The sequence below is a fragment of the Eriocheir sinensis genome, chromosome 63 (genome assembly GCF_024679095.1).
Source record: "Eriocheir sinensis breed Jianghai 21 chromosome 63, ASM2467909v1, whole genome shotgun sequence".
In the NCBI taxonomy this organism is placed as follows: Eukaryota; Metazoa; Arthropoda; class Malacostraca; order Decapoda; family Varunidae; genus Eriocheir; species Eriocheir sinensis.
This window is the reverse complement of record NC_066571.1, coordinates 1,633,527-1,644,560: the sequence shown is the minus strand read 5'-3', so window position 1 is coordinate 1,644,560 and position 11,034 is coordinate 1,633,527.

Genomic DNA, 11,034 nt, shown 5'->3' with positions numbered 1-11,034 from the left:
ACACACACACACACACACACACACACACACACACACACACACAGGCAAGCTTTGAACAGGTAAGAGGTAGAGACAATTAATCCCAACTCCAGGTGAAAGTAATCAACAGGTAACTCATTATGACCAAGCAGGTTACTCATGTTACCTGTCCACTGCGCGAATCTCAGGTGTAAGTCACGTGGGAATAGGCCTAAGAAAGAAAGCTTATCCATTCTCTACCTTACCTTACTTATCCTTACCTTACACTCGGTCGAATTAACGAAAAGAAAGAGTAGAGAAAGCATATCGTCCGTACCTTACCTTACCTTACCTTACCCTGCCCTTCCTTACCTTACTGTGTGACTTACTGACGAAAAGAAATGGTAGGGAATATATACCCATCTCCTTACCTTTCCTTCACCATCCTTACCTTACTCTTTGCCTTAATCACGAAAGGAGAGGGTAGAGAGACTTTACCCATCACTTTAGTCTGCCCTTCCTCACCTTACTCTTCCCTTCCTTACCTTACCTTCTGCCTTGGCCAAGAGAAGATATAAAGAAATTGCATACCCATTTCCCTACCTAGCCTTACCTTACTCTCTGCCTTACTGACCAAAAGAAAATATACAGAATAAAAGCATACCCATTTCCCTACCTAGCCTTACCTTACTCTCTGCCTTACTGACCAAAATAAAATATACAGAAAAAAAGCATACCCATTTCCCTACCTTACTTTACTTGCCCATCTTTACCTTATCCTTGTCTTATCGACCAAAAGCATACCCACTTCCCCTACCTTACCTTACGTGCCCATCCTTACCTAATCCTTGCCTTACCGACCAAAAGAAAGTATAAGGAAAAAGCATACCCACTCCCCTACCTTACCTTACGTGCCCATCCTTACCTAATCCTTGCCTTATCGACCAAAAGAAAGTATTAGGAAAAAGCATACCCATTTCCCTACCTTACCTTACCTTACTCTACTTCTTATTAATGAAAGGAGGGTAAAGAAAAAATACCCCTCTCCCTCCCTTTTCTGTTTTCTCCATGTCCAAATGTTGCAGAATCCTTTCCATCCTTACCCTCTAGTCTGTCTCTATCCCCGCTTATTTTCTTCTCCTTTTTCTTTTCCGCTTTTCTCTTCTTTATTTTCCTTTCCTTTCCATTCCTCTCCTATTTTCTCTTCTCCTCCCTTACAACATGTCCTCAAGTGCCTAAATCTGCCTCTCCCTTCCTTTCCCATATCTACGTGTTCCAGAGCCCGTTCTTACCCTATAATCTCTCCCTCTCATGTCCTTTTTCCTCCTCAAGTCCCTAAATCTGCCTCTCCCTTCCTTTCCCATATCTACGTGTTCCAGAGCCCGTTCTTACCTTATAATCTCTCCCTCTCATATCCTTTTTCCTCCTCAAGTCCCTAAATCTGACTCCCTTCCATTCCCATATCTACGTGTTCCAGAGCCCGTTCTTACCTTATAATCTCTCCCTCTCATGTCCTTTTTCCTCTACAAAATGTCTGCAAGTACCTACATCTTCCTATTCTTGTTTTCCCCATGGCTAAAATATCTACCTTTTCCTACCAATCTCACTACCGTTCCTGTGCTCTCCTTCCCTTCAGTAAGATGTGCCCAAGTATACCCACCCCTTCACCATGTCCCAGTACACACGTTTCCCTGGTTGGTATTGTAAGACACGTTCAGTTTTCACATCAGCTATTTCTAAAGGTCAAAGAGGGGGTCAATCGGGTTCTAATAAGTGTTTCATTAGGTTCACGATACAGAGGAAGGGTCAAACTACCATCAGGGTCACAAAACTACTCCTGGAAATGCCCAAAACTCATACGAAAGGCTTGGCAAATATGTGTTTCTTTAGGTTCATGGTACAGAGGAAGGGTCAAACTACCACCAGGGTCATAAAACTACTCCTGGAAATTCCCAAAACTCATATGAAAGGCTTGGCAAATATGTGTTTCTTTAGGTTCATGATACAGAGGAAGGGTCAAACTACCACCAGGGTCATAAAACTACTCCTGGAAATTCCCAAAACTCATATGAAAGGCTTGGCAAATATGTGAACTTGGGCGACGATATGTTTTAGAATACGATCCCCTGTGTCCAGATGATAAGGGTATCGTTCCGCACATCACTCAGCCTCGCCCGTGTCCTGTTTTGTCGCTTTCCGTGTTCCAAAACCACTAAGGTCCTCTGCTATCTGTTCTTCTCATTACTGTCCTATTCTCCTTTCTCGACTCCTCTCCTTTTCTCTCCACTTTTCTTTTCTTTTCCTTTCCATTCCTTTCCTTACTACACTTCTATTCATTTTCACTTCGTTTCCTCTTCCCTTCCTCCTCTTTCCTTTCCTTTCCTTTCTCTCCTCTCTTAACTCATTTGCTTTCTTTTCTTTTCCCTCTTTTTCCTTTCCTTTCATCTCCCCTCTCCTCCCCTCTCTTTTCCTTTCCTTTATTTTACTCACTACTCTCTCCTCTTTTTATATTCCTCTTCTCTTCTGTTCTTCTGTTCTGTTATCTTCTTTTTATCACATTTCCTCTCCTATTCTATCCTCTCTTATTTTTCCTCACTTCTCCTTTCCTTTCCTTTACCTTTCCCCTCCTCTCCCCCTTCCTATCCCCTCCTGCCTCCATTTCCCAGGTGTCCACGGTACCCAGCTCATACCCACGTGTCCTAAAAAAGCCCCGTGCCCAGCCCAGGTGTCTCAGGTGAGCTACGTGCATGCCCTAATCTCGGCCACCATACCTGGAGAGCCTCACGTTACACAGCAAAGGTAAACACGAGGGGACGGGATGGCTAGAGGAGGAAACATGGAAACACGGAAAGGCAGACAACAGAAAACCTTCTGATATACATTATGAGGATGAACGGAGGAGGAAACATGGAAACACGGAAAGGTAGACAACAGAAAGATTGCTGGTTCATTATGAGACTGACTGGGGGAGGATACATGGAAACACGGAAAGGCAGACAACAGAAAAGCTACTGGTATACATTATGAGGATGACTAAAGAAGGATACATGGAAACACGGAAAGGCAGACAACAGAAAAATTACTGGTTCATTATGAGACTGACTGGAGGATACATGGAAACACGGAAAGGCAGACAACAGAAAGCCATTATGAGATTGACTGGGGGATACATGGAAACACGGAAAGGCAGACAACAGAAAGCCTACAGGTTCATTACAAGGATGAATAGAGGAGGAAACGCGGAAACATGGAAAGGTAGACAACAGAAAGCCATTATGAGATTGACTGGAGGATACATGGAAGCACGGAAAGGCAGCCAACAGACAGCCTACAGGTTCATTACGAGGTTGCGCACTCTAGTTAATCTGCTCGACAGGAACTTCATTGTCTACAGAGGAGATGAACGCACCTCTGTATGTACACGCTCAGTTCACCCCTGACGCAACGAGGGAACGGTCGAGGCGATATTTGAAGTTGATGGTGATGAGAAGATGATAAGGATAATAATGAGAAAAGGAAGGAGAGGAGGAGGAATATGAGAGAAATGGAGAGGGGAGAGGAGAGAGGAGGAGGAATAGGAGGTAGAAAAAAGGAAAGAGGAGAGGAAAGGTGGAGGAGATAGGTAAAGGAGAGGGGGAGAGAAGACATGAAGAAAAGAAGGAAGAAGAGGAAGAAGAGGAAAGGAAAGAAAAGGGAAAGAGAAAAAGAAAGGATAGAATAGGATAGCAAAATAAATGAGAGATAAAGAGAAAAGAAGGGTGGAACGAATAGAAAAAAGGAGAGAAGAGGAGAGGAAAAGAGAGAAGAAAAGGGAGAAAAAAATAAGAAAGAAAGAAAAAAAAGAGTATTTATAGAGGAGAAAATGAGAGGAGAAAGATAAAAGGGAGAAGGAAGAGGAAAAAGGAAAAGGGAGAGAAAAATAATAGAGAGAGAGAGAGAGAGAGAGAGAGAGAGAGAGAGAGAGAGAGAGAGAGACCAGGTGTTTCGGGCAGGTATGAAAGGAGACCAGTGAAGTTACCTGGCCCTCCCCCCCTCTTCCTTTTCCCTCCCTCCTTCCCCCCCCCCCCTTCCTAAGATCGCTGGCATGCCCTGCACCTCCATTATTTAGGCATGTGTGTGTGTGTGTGTGTGTGTGTGTGTGTGTGTGTGTGTGTGTGTGTGTGTGTGTGTGTGTGTGTGTGATAGAGATAAAGAGATAGATAGATAGATAGATAGATAGAGAGAGAGAGAGAGAGAGAGAGAGAGAGAGAGAGAGAGAGAGAGAGAGAGAGAGCAAAGAATAGGGAATAAAGAGAAGGAAAAAAATGCTGGCTAGTAATTTCCTCTTAAGGGACAAAGGGAAATAATTAGTGGCTGATATAATATAAAGAGGAGGAAGAGGAGGAAGGAAGGGAAGGAGGAGAGAAGGGAGGGATGAAGGGAGGGAAGAATAAAGGATGCCACGGTGAGAGGGAAGAGATGAGAAGGAGGAAAAGAGGAGAGAGGAAAGAAAGAAGAAAGGAAGATAGGAAAAGGAGGGAGAGTTGAAGGGATGGAGAGAAGAATGGAAGGAGGGATGGAGGGAAGGAGGAGTAAAAGAAGGCATGGAGAGAACATTTTCCTTCCTCCTACACTCTACAGCATGAAAAAAAAAAAAAATGTCGCTGAAGAAGTCTAGCGTATTATTATTATTATTATTATTATTATTATTATTATTATTATATCGAGAAAGAGAAAGTGAAAGTATGATTAAATAACGTGACACAAACTTTCTCTCTATTGTCTATCAGTTTGTCAGTCTGTCTGTCTGCCTTTTCATTTATCCGTCTGTCTGTCTGTCTGTCTCTCTCTCTCTCTCTCTCTCTCTCTCTCTCACCACACACAATAGAGGTAAACAAACACAAACAAACAAACACACAAACACAAAAGCAAACACGCCTGGCTATCGCTCTCTCTTTTGTCCTTTGTACGATAAGCGTAAAGTGTTGTCAGGGGGGAAGGGGGGAAGGGGGAGTGGAAAGAGAGCGAGGACGGGTTAAGGGGGGGAGGGGGAGAGGTTGAAATAATTTGTCAGTACGAGTTTCTCTGCATGCATTCTCTCTCTCTCTCTTTGTCTATCTACTTACGTTTCTAGCTATCTGTCTGCCTGTATGTCTCTCTATATCTATTTATCTATTTCATACATATTCTCTCTCTCTCTCTCTCTCTCTCTCTCTCTCTCTCTCTATTTACGTTTCTAGCTATCTGTCTGCCTGTATGTCTCTCTATATCTATTTATCTATTAATATTTCATACATATTCTCTCTCTCTCTCTCTCTCTCAGACAAAGTGAAAAATGGAACTGAAGGGACGGAGAGAATGGATGACGAAAGTAAATAAGAAGGGAGGGAGACGAAGGGAGGGAGAGGAAGGGAGGGAGACGAAGGAAGGGGATGGAAGGGAGATTAAGGTCTAGCGCATTGATATGACTGACGAAACGTTTAGGGAGGCGGCTTAGGGAAACGTTGCCAGCCTAATCCCTCTCTTTACGGCCCATTGTCAACGTTTCAAATCTCCTCCATGCCAGAAAAAAGACGACTCAGCACACTCCTACCCGATGCAACTGAGATAAACAACGAAGATATACGAGAAAAACGAAACCCCGTCATCTATATAGTAATCAATCTGGATACTCTATAATCTTCGCTCATTACCGTATCCCATCGCTCAGTGGATGTTGTTTACTTCTTTTTAACTACGATAGGCCATTCCGCTCGCCAGGACAATTGAATGTATGTTTTGCCGTGACAATAGACACTAAAGAAGGGAGAGGAAGGGAAGAAAAATGGAGGGAAAGGGGAGGTGAAGGAGAGGTGGAGGAGGAGGAAGAGGAGAAGGAGGAGGAGGAGGAGGAGGAGGAGGAGGAGAGTTGGTGTAATGTGTCATTTCCTATATTCCTCGCCACCGTAAATATAAGCGTAAAATTATCATTCTCTCTCTCTCTCTCTCTCTCTCTCTCTTACTACTACAACTACTACTACTACAATCTAGGTGGTAATAGTAGTAGTAGTAGTAGTAGTAGTGGTAGTAGTAGTAGTAGTAGTAGTAGTAGTAGTTGTAGTAGTAAAGAAGTAATGAAGAAAAAAATATTAGAAACGATAACAAAAATGAGATAGGGTCAAGAATACAAGGTAGAGAAAGCGAGGAAGAGATAAGGTAAAATCAATTATAGAAAGGAATGCATGAAGGAGGAAAAAAAAAAAAGAGAAAGGGAGGAAAAAATGATGACAAAATATTAATACAAAACCATAACTTACTGCGCCTCCTCGACCAACACGTTCACACCTTGACGAACGCTTACCTGGGGAAGATAAAAAAAATACAATTAGTCTAAAACGTAATAACAAAACAAAATATCAATAAGAAAACATACACGGAAAAAAAAAAACAATGCAAGGTAAATATTTGAAAAGGTAAACAAAGAAAACCACGAGGAAAAAAGAGTAACGTAAAATGATAAAAAAATCGTAAGGATAAGAAAATCGTAATGGATAAAAAAGAAGGGAGAAGAGGAGGATTTTTTGACTGAGGAAAAGAGGGGTAGCTAAAGAAAGAAAGAGGAGAAATAAAAGGAAAGGAGAGGCAACAGAAACGATAAAGATGTAATATATCGTCACCTTCGTAAAAACCGCCTGTCATTATTTTCTACTTTTCAGGAAATCAGAAAAGAGGTCATTATCTCATTTGTCTTAAGATTTAGGCAGAAATGAAAAGGCCAATTCCAGAACACTCGACCCTTGAATGACGAAGACAACTATACAAAAATGGGGGTTACATGATGAAAAAAATGATGTAGACCAAAACCTGGAAATCAATGAATAATGACTTAGGCGATTATTTTATGATATAAGAGTAGAAGAGGAGGGACAGAGGAAGGAAAAAAGAGTAAAACTAATTATTGAAAGGAAAGTTAAGAGGAAGAAAAAATAAATAAAAACGATGTAATAGAAATGCAATGAATTTAAGAATAGAACATTGAGGAAACGAGGAAGAGATGGAGCAAAATTGATTATTGAAAAGAGTTCATCACGTAAAAATGGGGATGAAAAAAGAGAAAGGGAGAAAAAAAGTAAAAAAAGGAGAAAGAGGACGAGAGAAACATTAGAAAAGATAATAAAAGCGAGACGGCTAAAAAGAAATAAGTGGAGAGAGAGAGAGAGAGAGAGAGAGAGAGAGAGAGAGAGAGAGAGAGAGAGAGAGAGAGAGAGAGAGAGAGAGAGAGAGAGAGAGAGAGAGAGTAAAATTAATTATTGAAAGGAATGCATGAAGATAAAAAGGATGAAAAAAAAGAGGAAGGGAGGAAAAAAATAGAAAGGGAAAAAGGGGACATGAGTAAAATTAATCATCGGAAAGAAAAGAAAAAAAATATCATAGCCAGAGACGAACACGTAATATGTAGCGCCGAATTTGCTAAAAGGAAAATTAAATGAAATATCGTAAAAGTTTAATAGGCGACATTTACACACTGAAAATTTAACGGACATTCACTCGTATCATTAATCAAAGTCTCTCTCTCTGTTTCTACTTTTTCTCTTTTTTCGTTCCTTTCCTTCTTTCTTTTTTGCTTGTCTTATTTATTTCGCTATATCTCTCATTCTCTCATCTCCCGCTTGATCTAATCCTCCTCTTCATCTCAGTTTCCAGGCCGTTTCTTCTCCTCCTTCTCCTCCTCTTCCTTCTTCTGTCCTCTTCTCCTCTCTTGTATTTCCTTTTTCTTTCCTTATTTTCCTCCATTTCTCCAATCTCTCCTTCTTTGTTTTCCTCCATCATTTCTCCAATCTCTCCTTCTCTCCTCATTTTCCTCCCTTCCTTCTTTATCTCTTATTATCCTTCTTCCATTTTTCCCTCCAACCTTCTTTTCCTTTCTTTCGTCTCATGATTTATTTGCTAACCTTACTTCTTCTCTCCTACTTCTCCTCTTCCTCTTTTCACTTCCTTTTCCTCTTTTCCTCTTTCCTTCTCTACTCCCTTCCTCTTTCCCTTTTCCTTTTTTCCCGTCCCGCTTTTTCTTCCTCTTTCCCTTTTCTCTTCTCCCTTCCTTTCTCTTTCCTTTCTTCGCTTTTCCCCTCCCTCCCCTTTTCCTCCTTCCCCTTTCTCTTCTCCCCTTCCTTCCTCTTTCCTTTCTTCGCTTTTCCCCTCCCTCCCCTTTTCCTTCTTTCCCTTTTCTACCGTCGTCCATTTTCCCTTCTTCCCTTCCTCTCTTCCTCCATCCTTCCTCTCTCCCTTCTCCCCTTCCTCCCTCATTCCCTTCCAACCTGAAATATATATGCGCTCCGAGGGGGGAAGAGGAGGGAAAAAATGCTCTCTCCTCCTCCTCGTCCTCCTCCTCCTCCTTCTTTTCCCTCCCCCCCGCGTGGCGTCACAAAGGTGGGCCATCAGTTAGCATTAGGCGGTGAATCACGGCCATACCTGAGTCTTACCTGCACTTTGTTTACCAAGAAAAATGATTCACCCAGCAATTGCTATAGAAAGGGAGAGTGATGGGGAAGAGGAGAGGAGGAGGGAGGGAGGATTTGAAGGGGAGAGTTAGGAGTAGGTTTTATTCTCATTCTCATATTCTCTCTCTCTCTCTTCTTTTCTTCTTCTTCTTTCTCTTTCTTTCTGCTTCATTTATTTATTTCGCTTTCTCTCATTTTTTTATCTCTCTCTCTCTCTCTCTCTCTCTCTCTCTCTCTCTCTCTCTCTCTCTCTCCCTTCCTTTTTGTCCTTTCTTCTTTCTATCATCATTTTTGTCTCTTCTCCTTTTCTCTTTTCTTGCCTTCACCCTTTTCTTCATCTACCAAACCGCCTATTCTTTCCTTTATGTGTTATTCCTTTTTCCTTCCTTTCGTTTCTTCCTTTCTATCATACATTTACTCCGTTCACTCTTTCCTCTTCCTTCTATTCCTTTTTACTCTCCATCGTCTCTCTCCTCTCCTCCCTTCTCTCCCCTTTTCATCAATTTCCTTACCCTTTCATTCTTCTTCCTCTTCCCTTTCATCATTTTTTTGTCCCTCCATTTTTCACCTCCTCCCCCTCTCATTCCTTCCCTCCCCCCCCCTTTTTTTTTACCTCCCGTCTACCTGCAATATCTCAGGTGTGATCAGTCAGATTAATTCCTCTATATACCTGAGTTTTATACCTGGCGATGTGAAGGCGGGGAGGGTTGAGAGAGAGAGAGAGAGAGAGAGAGAGAGAGAGAGAGAGAGAGAGAGAGAACTTATCAAAATAGAGAGAAAGCAAAATAACTAAGAGAAAAAGAAAAAGAAAAGAGAGAGAGAGAGAGAGAGAGAGAGAGAGAGAGAGAGAGAGAGAGAGAGAGAGAGAGAGAGAGAGAGAGAGAGAGAGAGAGAGAGAGAGAGAGAGAGAGAGAGAGAGAGAGAGAGAGAGATTAGTATTTTCACAAGAGGAACAACAAATATTTTATCACGTTCCTCCTCACCTTTTTTTTTATATCTCAAGAATTTCAACTTTTCTTTCCCTCGCTTCTTACATTTTTGAGGTGAATAACATTTTTCTCTTTTTTGTGGTGTAAAAAATCCTTGTTAATATATTTCCTTTGTTTTCAGTTTTCTTTGTTTTGAGTTTTCATTTCCACTTTTTTTCCTCAGCAACCACGAACATAAAAGAGAAAAACTGGAAAAAATATATAAGAGAATAAAGAGAAAAGATTAAAAAAAAAAGAATTGCAACCATGAACTTAAAAGAAAAATAAAGAAAAAAATATATATCACAGAATGGAGAGAAAAGATTAAAAAAGAATTACAACCATGAACTTAAAAGAAAAAAATGAAGAATAAAATATAACAATGAAAAGATTAAAAAAAAGAATTACAACCATGAACATAAAAGAAAAAAAAGGAAAAAATATATATAAAAGAATGAAAAGATTAAAAAAAAGAATTGCAACCATGAATATAAAAGAAAAAAAAGGAAAAAAATATATATAAAAGAATGAAAAGATTAAAAAAAAGAATTGCAGCCATGAACATAAAAGAAAAAAAATGTATAACAGAATGAAGAGAAAAGCCTAAAAAAAAAAAAGAATTGCAATCATGAACATAAAAGAAAAAAGGAAAAAAATATATATAACAATGAAGAGAAAATATTAGAAAAAAAAAGAATTTAAGTGAAAAAATATAAAAAATGAAAGCAAATGAAACAAAAATTAAAAGGGTAACATTTGTGGAGTGGAAATAGGAGAAAAGAGTAAAGGAGTAAAGGAGAAGAAGTAGAAAGGTAGAAAAGAGGAAAATACTAATCAGATAATGTGAGAACAGGGCAGAGGAGGAGTGGAGGAAAGAAGAAAGGAGGAGGATAAGAAAAAAAGAAAGGAAAGGAAAGGAAGAAGAGGAGGAGGAAACAAGGAGACAAAAGAAGAGGAAAGGAAAGGAAAGGGAAGGAAATGAAAGAAAACGAGAGAAGTAAAAAAGGAAGGAAGAAGAAAGGAAAGGAGAGGAGAGAAGATTAAGGAGAAGAAAGGAAGTGAAAAGAAAGAAAAGAGAAGAGGAGCAGGAAATTAAAGGAGAGAAGAAAGTAGAGGAGAAAGAAGAGGTGAAGAGAGGAGGACGAGAGAAGACTAGAAAATAAAGGAAAGAGAAGAACGAAGAAAGGAAAGGAGAAAAAAGAGGAGAGGAGGAGAGGAGAGGAAAGTAGAAAAGAAAGGGAAGGAAAGAGAAGAACGAAGAAAGTAGAGGAGAAGAGAGAAGAGGAGAGGTCAGTTAAGAGGAGAGAGGAGGGTCAGTGGGGAGGGAGAGAGCGAGAGCAGAAGAAAAAAAAATTATGAATAAATTTTTCACTTGGCCTCCGACGAAAAAAAAAAAAATACTGACCAAGGCAGAAAAAAATGATCCTGCTCTCTCTCTCTCTCTCTCTCTGATATGAAAAAAAACCGTCTGAAATGAGAGAGAGAGAGAGAGAGAGAGAGAGAGAGAGAGAGAGAGAGAGAGAGAGAGAGAGAGAGAAAGCTTGGAAAGAGGAACCACAGGGAGAGAAGGGAGATGGAGAGACGGAGGTAAGAGAGGAAAGGAAGCGAGAGGGAGAGAGGGAAGAGATGCCAGACACCACCACACAGCCTTT